This window comes from Acanthopagrus latus, chromosome 8, assembly GCF_904848185.1.
Source record: "Acanthopagrus latus isolate v.2019 chromosome 8, fAcaLat1.1, whole genome shotgun sequence".
NCBI lineage: Eukaryota > Metazoa > Chordata > Actinopteri > Spariformes > Sparidae > Acanthopagrus > Acanthopagrus latus.
The window spans coordinates 17,111,608-17,126,506 of NC_051046.1; the positions used below are offsets into that span (position 1 = coordinate 17,111,608).

General features: G+C 39.9%; 1 protein-coding gene across 8 annotated transcripts in view; it reads right to left on the minus strand.

The window, feature by feature from the left end:
- The window catches only part of lingo1a (leucine rich repeat and Ig domain containing 1a), a 179,447-nt gene that overhangs the window by 54,911 nt on the left and 109,637 nt on the right, over positions 1 to 14,899 (minus strand). The gene's annotated exons all lie outside the window — the stretch shown is intronic.

Below are 14,899 nucleotides of genomic sequence, written 5' to 3' on the forward strand. Positions count from 1 at the left end.
ATAGGACACGGGAAGGCAATATAAAACTGCCATCCTTTTTTCTATCATGGCGGGAAGTAAAGGCATGTGGTTGTGGAGTTTGGGGAATAGTGCAATTTAATTGAATGAGCCCCGTATAAAAGGAAAGTACATCATACCAAATACCATTACAAATGCCACATGAAGTGCGTCACAGGTTTTGAGGTATCTCCCTCAGGCAGGCTCGAGAGACAAAACCACACATTCTGCAGAATGCAGCGGGGTCATACCAGAGACAAGACCGAAATGATTATGTTTTTTGTGTTTTCAGAGGTGGGTGTGAGGTGTGGGGGCACATTAATCAGGTTACAGAAATAGAATGGTTTGCTCCTGTGTAATAGAAAATGATGCAGTTAGCGGAGGGAAGGTGGGTACTGATGGAAATAAGTTTCTTCATCTCGTCCATCTTCTTCCGGTAAAAGCAGACAGAACAACAAATCACAAGCACACGGCAGCTTCCTGTATCGACTCTTTTATATCCCTCTCTGATAGCTGAGGTCCTTTAATCCACTGTAGAGTGAAATCACCAACAAAGCCAGTAAAACATCTGGTGAAAAGCGCGAATGCTGATGCGGCATGCATTTCTTTCTGCTATGGCTTTTTGTTAAATAAACATAACCGTGGTCTGAGAAAAGTACACTATTTGTGATGTGAGTGGTCTATACAAGGCTTTAAAGACCTTCATATACAGGGTACAATCGTGATCACAACAGACATCACAAGCAAGGGCAGCATGGTGACCTCGAAAACACAGATACCAAGTCATAACCAAGAGATAATAAGCTGGATCAAATCGACAGCCGGCCATGTGACCATCGACAGCCGTGCCCAGTGAAAGTGTCCTCGACCTTGAACAAGATACTAAAATCCAACCAGCTCAGTTATTGTAAATCAACCCTGATAAGAACATCAGCCAAATGTCAAAAACAAAATGAACATAATCAAAACCATGTGTCAAGAACGGATTATCAACAAATCATAGTGGTAAAAAAAAAAAAAAAAAACAGCTCTGGATATATGGCCATATATAAGGTATGGTGAGACTTTACAATACAGTACAGGCACACACAACACAACAGAGCAGATGCAGTTCAACAAGAAACACAGAGTTATAGAGTCAGAAGCAGAATCTAATGCACAATTATGAATTACAGTTACAACAAAGAGAGTTCAATAGCAAAAATGACCCAGAAACATTGAGAGGAATGTGACTTAATATGGACCACACAGATGTGAATATTTGATGACGAACTAGTGATAAATAATCAGATAATAAATCATTAATGAGTTCTTTCTGAAGTCAAGGACTTTAATATCGAAGATAATGATGAGTTTGTTGGGAACAGACAGCGACATACAATGTGAATAGATCATTAGGCCGTAATTTAGTTCATGAGCATCCGTGAATCTGAATAACGACCACTTTATTCACAATTTTCTCCTGATCAAATGTGAATCAGCCACTGAGCAGCACAAACTGGTGACATTCATTAATAATTACTTAAAAATTCCATTAATAATTACTTAATCATTTGTCACTTTTTTGAGCGATCTATCATACTAAGTACTCATGACGTGGTCTCTCATTGTACCATAATTACCTTACCATTACTCACCATTTTTAACTATGATGAAGGGGAAGTAAACAAATGTTACCTATTTCGGACTGAAACTGCCAAAATAGAAAATAAATAAATGGGGGATGATGCAAAAAAAAAAAAATAGAAATTACTATAAGTATGTAACAATCCATAAAGTAATAATTAAACAAATGAATAAAAGGGAATGTAAATAAATAGTTTAATAAATACAGAGGTGAATACATCCAAAGTTTTATCAAATAATATAAAATTAATAAACTGATTTATGCCTACATTTGTTTTTTTGTTTTTTTTATTGTTAATTTGGGCAGTTTCAACCTGTATAGTTCTCTAGGGAGGAACTAATCATTAACAACTAATTGGTTATTAGAGTGTTGACCAGTACACTTATGACATCAGTTTTTTATTTTTCAATTTTTTTAAAATAACTGACACAGAGCAAAAATCAAGCACCACACAACTCGCAGTAGGTAGCCCAGCAACTGGAGTGTTGCTGTAGGTTTTGTACCTTTTGAGCGAGTGACAGTACTACAACCCCTTTTCTCTGGTCACGTAGCACCAGTTTATTTACAAAATATGTATGTAGCCCAGCTATATGCAGGGGCCACCTTCCCTACGGTGGAGTACTTCTTTAATTGTATATGTGGATCAGATTCAGCTTTTGATTCTGTAACTCTGTCTTTCTTGTTAAAATGCCTTTGCTCCCTCTGTTGTACTTCGTCCACTACGAGCCATTTCTCATCTGTTTAACACATCAATATTTGATGTAGATTCAGCTCTAAAACCATACGGGTCAGCCTTGGATGAAGCTGAGTACTATAATCTTTGGTGGCGTGGTGCACCCGCCAATACGAGGGGCGATGACCTTCATGCACTGATGCTCTGCAATCATTTTAAAAGCAGAATCTCACCACTACGGCGTACACGAGATAAGACTAAACCTTTATAAAAGGAAGTTGGTTCTCACTCATAAGCCCGAATGTCTGTTTGCAAACTCTCAGCGTAAATCCAACAATGTGCTCCGACTCAAGCTATTCGACAGCTCTAGTCAATTAGGTCCAGCTGTGCCTCTTTGGTCCGTAAACTTTGAACCGGTGACATAATGAGGAAAAAAAAAATAAAACAACAGGCATCCCACTGCCTACTGCCATTGTTCATAAATTTAGCAAACACATTGACGCCCTACTGTCAGTTCCTCTGAGCCACATCCTTGTAGAATTAATCACAAAAGCCATTTGGTGTTTTAAGATTAATGACTATTGGATATCTATTTAGAGGGCCGTTAAGAGATACATCATGACCGATAGAGATGAATTCCCATGGACATTTTAATAAAACTCCATATAATTAGGCATTTGCAGCAAACACAGCACACACAAATGCTACTAAACCACCGACTGGCAGGAAACATGACGTATTTGCATTTCTTCTCCCGCTGAGCGACCATGAGTGCACTGACATTCATTCGTACGATACTTCAAATCCCAGTTATGCGCTTATTAGAGACAAGCTTTTGTGTATTTTCATGTTCCATTCGCAAATACACCACCTGTTTCCATGGCAACATATTGTGTCAAAAAAGCCCGACAGGAAACAGTGTTCGCACAGGTACAATAAAGGACAGGTGTCAGTCTCACAGGTTTTTGTGAGTCTCAGTCAGCTTCCGCTTTGTTAGCATAAGAGCTACTTGCTTCCTTATACATTCAGGCTACACTTCAGCCTCAGAAGTGGGTTATAACTCTTATTTTTCTTTAACACACGAAACAGTCGAACACACAATTGTCTCTTCAATCTTGAGCATGTGTGTCTGAATTTTAAGTGCACTGCTGCCACCATAGTGCAGCCGCACGAGAGCAAACATTTCAAAGCGATCCGTAGGTGGTACCCTTCAAGCACGTGCGCCTTCACTTTATCTGTCAAGTATGTGAGCTCACGTCAGTATGTACAGCCGCTATGTATGCTGCAAGACAATGGAAGCGGAGCACTTACGTACCACAAAGCTGAAATCCCGTAAAATCCCTTTACATGATGGAAATATGGCCCCTGCATCCTTTGGAAGGCTGACCTTGGATTCTTGTTTTGTGCTTCACAGCAAGGATTAGAGGAAATCTTCCACAAACACACATTTTGCTTGGAGAGATCTGGGTCTTTTTTTTTTGCCTCAGCTTTATTTAAAAATCACAAAACAAGGCTACTTTTGAACTGCAATCTCTGGCTATTGACAGAAAGCGAAAATACTGTGCCAGACTGAGATTTTTCTCTTATCATTTGCTTTTCGTGTTGAGCTGAAGGCAAGGAAACTTACTGATATTCAGTTCTACGAGAAGAAAGGACTTTCCAAAAGTCAAGCTAAACTCTTGGGTAATGTGACCTCCCAATAAATTAATACACTTTTTTTTCCCAGCTTTTTAGTTCGCTGGCACTGCCCTAGCTGCTGATTTATGCCAGAAATTACTGAACTGAATTGCTGGGTGGCATTTTTGGGAGGAGTAAAAAAAGCTCCTTTTAACATATATAGTACAAGACCAAATCTTCCACATTTTCTATAGCTGTCTTGGGTGAAAAGTGACCACATTTTAGGAAGTGTTATTTTCATGTCTTTTTTAAATTATAATGCAGGTGACGGTGCTTGACAAATACTGTAAAAGGATCTAAACTCTCAATCCATGGAGAAATGTACACAGTCTGCACTCAGAAACTGAAGCTTTAAATAAAACACCCAAAGCCTCCAGTAGACTGCACTATACTGGACATAATTAAGAGGTGTAATCCCCATGTCAGTTTTAGGTAACAGAGATGCAGATCTCCTTTATTTCTGGAGCAAAGCAATTGTATATATGGACCAGATGTTGGGAAGGAGTGGGAAGACTGTGTGATTGACTGTGTGGTCTATATATTTTATATCTAAATTTGGAAATTGCAAAAAAAAAAAGCAAAAACAAACAAACAAACAAAAAACCAAAAACACTTTTATTTTAACTTTAATTGAGGAAGAAAATCTCACTTGGTGGATTTGAACTTTGGTCATTGGAGCTGAAAACAGATCCTCACACCATTCTCCTACCAAGGCCAAAGCATTTTTGTTTCATGGCAGCAGAGCTGTGGCAGTTCCTTGTTAGACCATTAGTGTAATGCATGAACAAGCTGTGGAACATCTCATAATCACTGAAGCACACTTTACACTGAGCACGAAAGCAGAACTGCTTTGATTACCTTTTCACACGCCAGTGAGCTGGTTGCATAGCTTAGCCAAACGTAAAGGATGTTATTATAACGTAACACACTTGAAAGCTAATTAACTGCTTGAGGGCAGGTCATGGAGTTTGCAGGGATGTACCTCGAAACACATGTACATCAGAAATGTTGGTGGCTCCTTATTTAAGATTCCACATGTGGTATTTAATGTTTCTGAATTTTCAAGACCAATATCTTTAAACCCGCTGTCTCCGGTCTCTTACACGGTGTTATTATTCCTCCCAACAACCCAAGCAGGAGGATGAGGACAGTGAAAGCCCTTGATATCTTGCATGCATTCAGTGAAAGCTAACATGACACTGAAGCTCCGCAGCTAGAATACTGGAATAGGAATAAACAGTGGTGGCCCTGGAATATTTAATGCCTTAGGCAAGGTGATGAATGGGAGATGTTTATTTGTTACCGAGGTTAGACTTTTCAGGTTTTCTAGTGTATGTTAAAGGTCGTGGACGTGGCGCCTTTGGTAACAGGCTTACATGCAGTGTGTTGACAACCTCCAAAATGAACCACACACTGAGAGCGGTATTTCATGACAAACAAACTTGCCCCCTCTATCTATTAAGTCAATTGAATACACAACTAGGCACAAGGGGTAAACAGGAGGAGAGAGCGACATTTGTGAAAAAGCACATAACCACAGAAGGATCTTTTGATGAAACTGCTAATAAAATATCGGTTACAAACACGACTATACTGCGTCGCCACTGGGAGTTAACTAATTACTACAAAAAAAGTTGCAGTTTAGTACAAAAAAAAAAAAAAAAAAGTCTTGTAAAGCTTCATGAGTCATAAGGTCTAGTTTATGTCAATAGTAGAAGCTATTCAACCATGGAAAACTGGCAGTACAGAGTGAACTGCAGCCAGGGGCTACATACATATTAAATGTATACTATTTCATGCACTTTAGGTTCAGTTGAAGAGAAAAAGAAACAAAAAACAACACATTCTGGATCATAAAAGTCTTGTACGAGATTGGAGATGTGCCAAAGGTGTAAGTTTATGTCCTGAAGCATTGTGTGTTCTGTCCTGTAATGGTGGGAACGCAGGCCACATTCTGGGAGGCCTCTATGCCGCTTCAGACGTCATGACTTTGTATAGCCATGAAGAACAAATGACTAAATATTCAGGATCTTGTGGTTGGAAGTTGATGGCGGTTAGAATATATACAATACTGATTAGAAAATAAAACAAACCACTTCAAAAGAGGACATGCTCAGGTTATTAACTGGATCATTTTATGGTACTTTTGGTATTAATGTCTGGTGAATTGGGAGGTGTATGCTGCGGAAATAAACGGTGGGGCTATCGAATCCTGCAGTAACAATACTGAAGAGGTGGGGCTGATTGCTCACACTGAGGTGCGTGGGTTATCCCTGCATTAAGGATTAACGGACCTTCATCTGTTAAATGATTTTTTTTCACCACAGAGATCCATCAGCCCCCAGATAAACAAATACTTATCTCTACAGCGCCTCCTTTTTACCTGTTTATCTGATCTTTATCTTTGTGCTAAACAGTGAATTCATGATACTTACACCTCCAGTATGATATGGTTTAGTGTCACAAGGCATGATGTCTCACTTGGCATAATATTATAAAGACTGTTAGTCTGAGCGTCATGTCCAGACGTTCACCAGTAGGAGGAAGAGGAGGCGGAGCATTTGTAAAAGACCCACATCAGGCTCAACACCTCCTGAATGAACAACATGTTCTCACTCCCAACTCGACAAATACAGCAGCTTGTGCAGTGGCCTTATGCTTCACACAATGAGACTTTACCTACTCCCCCAGTGTCAGTTTTGCATGTGAACGGCTCCGGGGTCCAGTTAGAAGTAATACAAACATATTGCTGACAAACAGTTCACATATTATGACATGTTGTGACTTTGGGACTGTTATTAAGTTGTGCAACAGTTGCAGTTCAGTTGATTGGGTTATGGAAAAGATCATATGTTGGGTAGGAATGACAACATTACTTGCCTAATTTATGTACAATGAGTTGCTTGCATGGTTTAAATAAAACCCATCACCCATCCTACCATGCAGCTGCACCACCCCCAGACATGGACTTCTCTTGCTCTCTTGCCCACTGACCATGTTGTATTCGGTTACACACCAAGAAGTTGGCCCTCTCCAGGTTTTACTGCCATGAAATTAGAGGCTTATGTTTTGATATCAAGGCAAAATGGTGAGGCTTGAATCAACCAAGAGAGAGGGAGTTGGTGTTGAGTCACTGTTGTAGATACAGATGAAAAAAAAGAAAAACGTTTGTTACAAAACTCCATCAGTCACACAGAAAATACAGTATGTGACATGGTGACAAGAAGACTAGGCTAAAAATACACCACCAAACAACAAAAAAAAGTGCCAATCAGATGCAAGGTAAATCACCCAAAGCATTTTTTTTCAATAGCTATGAATATTTTGTGGTGGCATTTTCCTTTAATCATTAGTTTCAACCAATGCAAATATCTGATCAGATGGCACGGAGGGAACAATGCAGGATAAAAAGATACAAGACTTCTTCCTCTGCCTTTGTTTCCTCATCGAAGTTGCTGTCAAAACTGTTATTCGTCAAAAACGGCTCCGTATGTCAGCCCAGGCAGGTATATCTTGTAAAGTGTTTTGTTGTGAGAGCTCCGACAGAGCTTACAAGGCTTCTCCAAAAAACTACCAATGAAGATTCCAGTGTGGCTTATTTGATTTAAAATGGCTGGTGGTAACATATCCTTTGGTGGAATCGGAATGTAATTATCCACATTTGACAACTTGTATTGAACACTGAGGGGGTCTAACTGGAGGGAAATCGTCTCTAATTGGACAAAGAGCGAAGCACTGCCCTCAAGCGCGAGAAACCAATTATGTGGCAGGTACCGAAAAATAAACAGGCCGCTTCGGTCCGCCATTCTTTGAGGAGCAACTCATGAATCCCAGATCAATCAAATACAGTCAGGGTGTCTAATGATGTGTGCGGATAAATCTTGCATTTGACAGGGCACCGCGTTTGAAAGGCAGCCACTGTGATGAAAACGCGACGAGGCTGAAGCTAATCTTACCAACACAGTGTTTGAAAAGCCTGAAATGTGGACGTTGGCTTTCCTTTAAGCATCTCATGCGAAGTGTATCTTATGTTCCGTCCTGTCTCGTTGGCATAGATGCAGTTTCGAGCGGTGGAGAATGTTCAGGATTCAAAGGTCAAGTCGTGGGGGGGGGGTTGTATGCAAGATGGAGTGCAGGCCATCGAACAAGAACATTTCTCATTAGAGCTCGTTGAGAGGTGTTCCTTCATTGTTCTTATGCAAATGATGAATCATTTTCTGATGCTGTACATGGCAGTTATCCTGTGCAGCAGAATATATAATCTCCACTTTAAAGGCTCAGTAAAATAGCTCTAGACACGTTTTACCCTGATGAAGAGGAATAAAACTGACAACTGTCGAGTCTATGAGCTTTTTTTTTTTTTTTTTTTTTTTCATAATTCATTAATTCTGAGTGCATTGTTACACAGACTAGATGGCTTGTGTGCTCAAGTGTTGAAATTATGTGGGTTAGGGTTAGTGTGAGTTTCTGGGGCTCACTGGCTTTGATGATTCAGGAAGAGGAGGGCTTCAAATCACCATCACAGATAAAGTAGAGACCAGTTTGATGAGACTGGGAAAGAGGAACACTCATCCTAAAACCTTGATGACAGGAAGTGACATTAAGAGTGAGCAGGTGAAGAGCCTTCATGCATTTTACCAAAACACTTATTATGCGTTAATGATGCCTCTGACTGTTAACAGAAAACAGATGTGTAAAACACAGAACAGATTAATTGACGGGCTGACTTTATAATCACATTTTGAACAGTTTGAAATGTGAAAAACATCCAGTCCCAATCCCAATCATGAGAGTTGTCTTCATGCTGACTGTGATTCTGAAATGAGGCAAAATGCCTTTACATGAGATGGATTGGAGTGATGACTAAAGAGTGACACTGAGACATACTCCACTGGATTATCTCTCATATAAATTTATAGAAGCATGCTGTAAACACACAACTTTACTTGGAAATTCATAAATATCTAAACATTACCTTATCTGTAGGCCACAGTCACAATTAACTCACAGCTCTGTGGTTAAATATTAATAAGCCCCATGAAAAACATACAAAAAAAAGGCTTGTCAGTCACTTTATTGAGACGCCACATCCAAAATGCTCTATTCAGTCAGAGGAATGGTAAGCATGGCTATGTTCCCTGTTGGCACCTTAAGGCAGCACTGAAAATACAATAAAAAAAAAATAAAAAAAGCCCCATGAGCTCGCCGGCATGTCTCATACATCTTCAGTCATGCGGAAGGCCGTCCGTCAGTTTTACTGCACATCGGCTTCCTCTCAACGCAGCATCGATGACTGATGGCCCTAAGTGCAACTAGATAACTACGGCAGGGGATGATAAAAATGTGAAAACACACATCCTAGACAGGAAATTGGCCATTTTGGAGCAATTGACACAGAAGAGCTGAAGTGATGGCACTTCCTGTAATGCTCCTTTTGAAAAGCGGAGATGTCTGGTTGTCCACTGGGAGATGGCTACACTCCACTGGACATATTTCATAGGTACGTTCACCTAATAGATCTCAATTATTGTGTTTTCTCCAGGCTTTTTCTTATATTTTAGCTGCTACAAAGTCAAACCCAAAGGGGAATAAGCCTGTCATGAAAAAGTTTCCTTCAATATCCTGGATATTTGCCCAAAAAGAATCAATTGAAACAAGTTAGAGAACGGTGAGGTAATATGAGGCACAGTCATCAGAAGGGGTGTCATCAAACCACGGCCTGGTCAAATTAGGGTAACGAGGTAAAGTGAAGATCTATAAAAATGGATCGCTGGAGCTTAATGATGAATGGAATATCGAAAGAGACACGTGGACGTATGAAGTTATGAGGCGACTAAACTATAATTCACACGTTTTTTATTAGCTGCAACAGCATGGCTGGAATTGTTTTTTCCCTTGTGAGGCTGTATGTGTGTGTCATCATGGGAAAACCACATCCTGTAGACACCCACTGTAGCAGAAACTACCACAGATGCCGTTTTGAGCGCTTTGCCAGTGCTCTGTCCGTCTGTCTTGTTTATCTCTAGACAGAGTTTGTCTCCATGATAGCACAACAACCGTGCAGAATGCTGTCATAACACTTTACAAGTGTGTATTTGAGATCAAAATAAAGGCCAAGTTCAAAGATGGGTACGGTCCAAGCAAGGAGGCCGAAGTAAGGGGCAGGGGGGAATTACATTTGTAAGATAGTTGATTGTTGAGCCTCATTCCCAACTCGTCAAATACTGACTCTTCGTGGTGGTGGCCTGCCCGGCAAAGCATCAGTATTTGACGTACTGGAAATGAAACTCTAGGAAGGGCAAACTGTGCCCTCCATGCCCATGGCCCACACTCATTTTAAGTCGCAGATCACTGCATCCCAGAGCCAATCATTCGTGTCCACTCTTGAAGTCCTGACACACCAGTTTAATGGTCGGTTGATAGCCAATGTCACAGCCGTCGGTGAGCACCTGTAAGCCTTCCTTGCTGTGGCTTGTCCCACATTGTTGGTACGGCCCTTGTTGGCAGATTTTCAGGTGAAATTTAAATGCATTTAATTCTGTGCCAGGCCAAGCAGTTAGACAAATCACTCTAACTGACTATTCAGCTAAGCATATCTGAGCCCTAGAAGAGAAAGGGATAGCCCTTTGAGCAAGTTTCTGTATCCATGATTGACACATTTGACACCGTTTACATACATCTTTCACATCCACCTCTTCACCAGCGCCAGCTTTCAATATCTTTGATATTGATTTTGATGTATCTGGCCCTAAGTCATTACGTAAAACTGATGGCCAATTGCAATGGGATCATACCAACTGCAGCACCAAATGGGTTTGTATGGTGCAATGGCACACATGATGAACGAGTATGATGAAATAGGTAAAATGTGCAATGATAAAATTTGTACATTCCTAGTATCAAACAAGTCAGTAGACACCTCTAATGTCAATGCCATCATTGGTTAAAAGTTGACCATGTGAGTACGGTTAGGCATATTAAATAAATTGCATAGTTCACATGTTAATAAGTTTGGCATCAAGGCTGGTGTGACTCCGTTGCAGAATGGTCTCTGGCTTTGGTGGTGAAATATATGATAAATATGTTTTTATAATGAATGTCATAGCTTCTCATCTGTTATCCTTTTCCTTCAATGCACCAAATGTCTGGAATAAGCGTACTGAACTGATTTGGCATGATTGATGATCATGATCATCATGCCCCAGCTGCTCTGCAAGGGTTACTGGCACATTATAGAGGGCAGCAGTTAACCTTTCTTACAGAGTTCAATCGAGAGATTACCTGCCATCTCTATATAATCTGACAGGAAAAAATGGAATCCGGAAGACTATTTACACATCACTACACATATGTGCTTTACTGAATATCCTATGGATATTTTTATTTCCAACATAAACCTTGATCATGTGGAGAAATTTGAATCTCTCATAGTCACAGCCAGCACAGAGAGTCTGTAAACAAGTGGGTGTAAAATCACTTCAGTGCTGATTAATGATTCATTTTGTGTGTTGTCAGAAAGTGTTACAGGTTTAATGCTTATCAAACTGCATTACCACTGATGCCAGAGGACTGCAATGCCTGGGATGATTTTCTTATTGACTGGCCATAAATAAAATGTTTTTCTGTTAATTAGGCACGGCAACTTAAAAGGCCAATGAAGAAGTATCTGTGGCGCCGCAGCAATAACTGCGAAAGCAAGTTAATCGATGTCATGCTTAGCACACAATTAGGCTTTAATTTCTTTGGCATATAAACATTGTACTGTAAATTCAGGGACTCCCAAAGATACATTAAAACACACCAGAGGCTTTTGCCACAACACACATACAGCATTAGTATAAGTGGCATAAGGAAAACTTAAAAACAATTGTCTTTTCAAGATAACCTGATGGCAGTCAATATGTGTATGTAGCTTTGATAGTGAAGTGTCAAAATATTCACTAACAGCTGTTTTTTTGTTTTTTTTTGTATTCTTACAGTTTCTGCTTGCAATGAAATATCTGGTAGCACCAACTCAGCAAATATTAAACTCTTTTAGCCAGCATAACTTATGTGACACCACTAAATGTAGTTATCTTGACCCGATGTATGATCTTTTGCCAGCCCTATCCAAGTAGTTTGTTTCCTAACCAAAACCTGGCCATTTGACAACATGACTAACATTCCAAAAGTCTTACATTTTTATACTAGTTGAACTGTTTGTCACTGTTTTATTTTGAAAGTCTACCAGGATGCCGTATATTATATATTGTTGCTAACTAGATCACGTAGCCTTTGTTTTGAAAGTGTGACTGGGCGTTGCATATAACGTATCAAGGTCTAGGTCAAGGTGAAGGTAAACTTTATTATCCGACAGGTGGGAAATTCACCATTGCACGTTACATCGCTATACAGCATTAAGGAAAAACTTAACAAAGCTTTTAAGAGAAAAAAAAGAAACAATAACAGGACAGACACAATAGTAAGAACATCGAGGAGACATGACAAGCATGTGTGAATAAATGAAATAACTGAATGTTCATTTGAAATAGTTTAAAATACTTACAAATATTTTTGTCTAATGTTGTACAGTCTTATTGCTGTAGGCACACAAGACTTGTTGTACCTTCTGGTCCTAATTTTCCTCTGCAGGGTTCTACCACTTGACCTGCTCCTTCTTTAAAAAGTCGGGTGAAGAGGGTGGGTACAGTCATTTGATTTGATTTATCTTATTTAAACTGAGGTCATTGTGCAATTAAGCTGCAGACACCTGATCAACTCCAATGACCCTATTAGCTATTTTGACTCTCCGTTGCAGTTTCTTTTGACCCTATACATGTTTCCAAAGGCACAAGGATAAGGCTGAAGGATAAGACACTCTGCAAGAGTTTTGTAAAACATCTGAAGAAAGCAGCTATCTATCTTAAAATAATTCAGTTTCCTAATAAATAACATCCTCTTCTGCAATTTTTTCATCTTATTTTGTGCACATGCTTTGAATGTCAATTTGTTATCAATTTCAACACCCAAATATGTATATGTTGAGACCCACTCTACCACTTCACCATTAATATGTGAGGGCGGAACTATAATTTCTCTTTTGTTACATTAACCACAAGGACATTATTTTTACACCATTTGATGAAACCCTGCATCTTCCTTTCAAAAACCTCTAGGGAAGCAGTGTTAGACTTTAAAAAAACCCACTAATGCTGTATCATCAGCATATTAAAAATAAGTGTGGTCCGAGGAGGTTGCTTGACAGTTATTGGTGTATAAGTTATATAGAATAGGAGACAGAACGCACCCTTGTGCTGTCCCTGTGTTTATGGCTTTTAGGGATGAGACGCATGACCTTAATTTGACTTGTTGACAACGGTTAGTCAGAAAGTCATAAATCTGCAAAACTGTTGGATTTACCCCAAGGTGTACCAATTTCTTTACCATCAGGCATGGTTGGATTGCACTGAAGGCACTGCTGAAGTCTATGAACACAGTCTTGACAAGACTCTTTGCCTGTTCAAGGTGCTCATACATGTTGCTTGTCAAGGTCGACAGTGCATCTTCAACCCCTCTCTCTGCATGATATGCAAATTGGTTTGGGTCTAAAAGTGGTGAGACACATAAAAGCTGTTTCAAAATATTTTTTCAAAAACATTTCATTACTGTAGATGTAAGGGCAACTGGGGACAGGTCATAAAGTTCCCTAGGTTCATTGTTTTTGCGTGAGTGCACGTTCAGAGATTTTTTCCACAGACAAGGAAGTGCACCTTTGTCTATTGACAGCTGGAACAGCCTTTGAAAGGGCTGTGCCAACTGATCTGCACACACCTTTAATGTCCTGCTGCTAATACCATCGGGCCCACTTGCTTTATGGGGATTTACATGTCTGAAATAAAATCTGACCTAATTGATAGAAATGTCCACACACTTCATACCACTGATTTCTTTATGAACCAAGTCTTGTGCAGCCATAAAAACATGTAAGTCAAATCTACAATAAAAATCATTCAAATCATCAGCCATATCAAGTGCATTATCCACTGCCATGAGATATTTTTTAGGCTTGTATCATGTGATTGCCGAACCCCCTGCCATGCTCTCCTAACATCGTATCTAAAAAAGCTTTCTACTTTACGTTTATATTCTGCTTTACAGTCCCTGATCATACTTTTAATGTCTTTTTTCTCTTCTTTGTTTCCACCTGATTTGAACAGTCACTTTTTTTGCCTAAGAAGTTGTTTTTATTCTGGGGTTACCCAGGGCTTGTTTTTGGAAAACATCTTAACAGTCTTTTTGGGAATAATTCTGTCCTTGCAGAATGTTATGTACCCGGAGATAGCAAGTGCCACGTCGTTGACGTTTTCAGTCCCGTCGGCCACTAAATTCCAGTCTGTGTGCTCCAGGTAGTCTCGCAGTGCCTCGGTTGCAACAGCAGCTCTTAACCTCAACCTTTCTGGCTTTCTCACATCGCAGACGGGACACATAAGTGGGCATCAGTTTTATCATGTTGTGATCCGAGATCAAGATGTCCAGTTTTCACTGGACAGGAAAGGTTGGTTATAACATTGCAAAAGTAATGAGGACATAATGCTGTCACACACATGCCATAAGTACAATAATTGTAAACGAGATGTTGTGGAGTAGAAGTATGAAACTGTGTTGAATACAAGTGCCTAGAATTTGTACTTCATTATAGTACTTGAGTACAATGCACTTAGTTACATTTCATCACTGTGCATGATGTGCTTTCATTGACTGAGCCCAGCGACAGACAGGTCACAGGATACAAGCTGCTGCACTTTGAATGTAAATGTGTTATTGCAGCTCTTCCTCTAGAAAAACCGCTGCCTGTGAACATAATCCAGGCAGCAATAACACTTCCCCTCCCAGCACAGGGTTCTGCGTCTGGCCTCAGCCACCTGCCTGAGACATTATCCATAGAA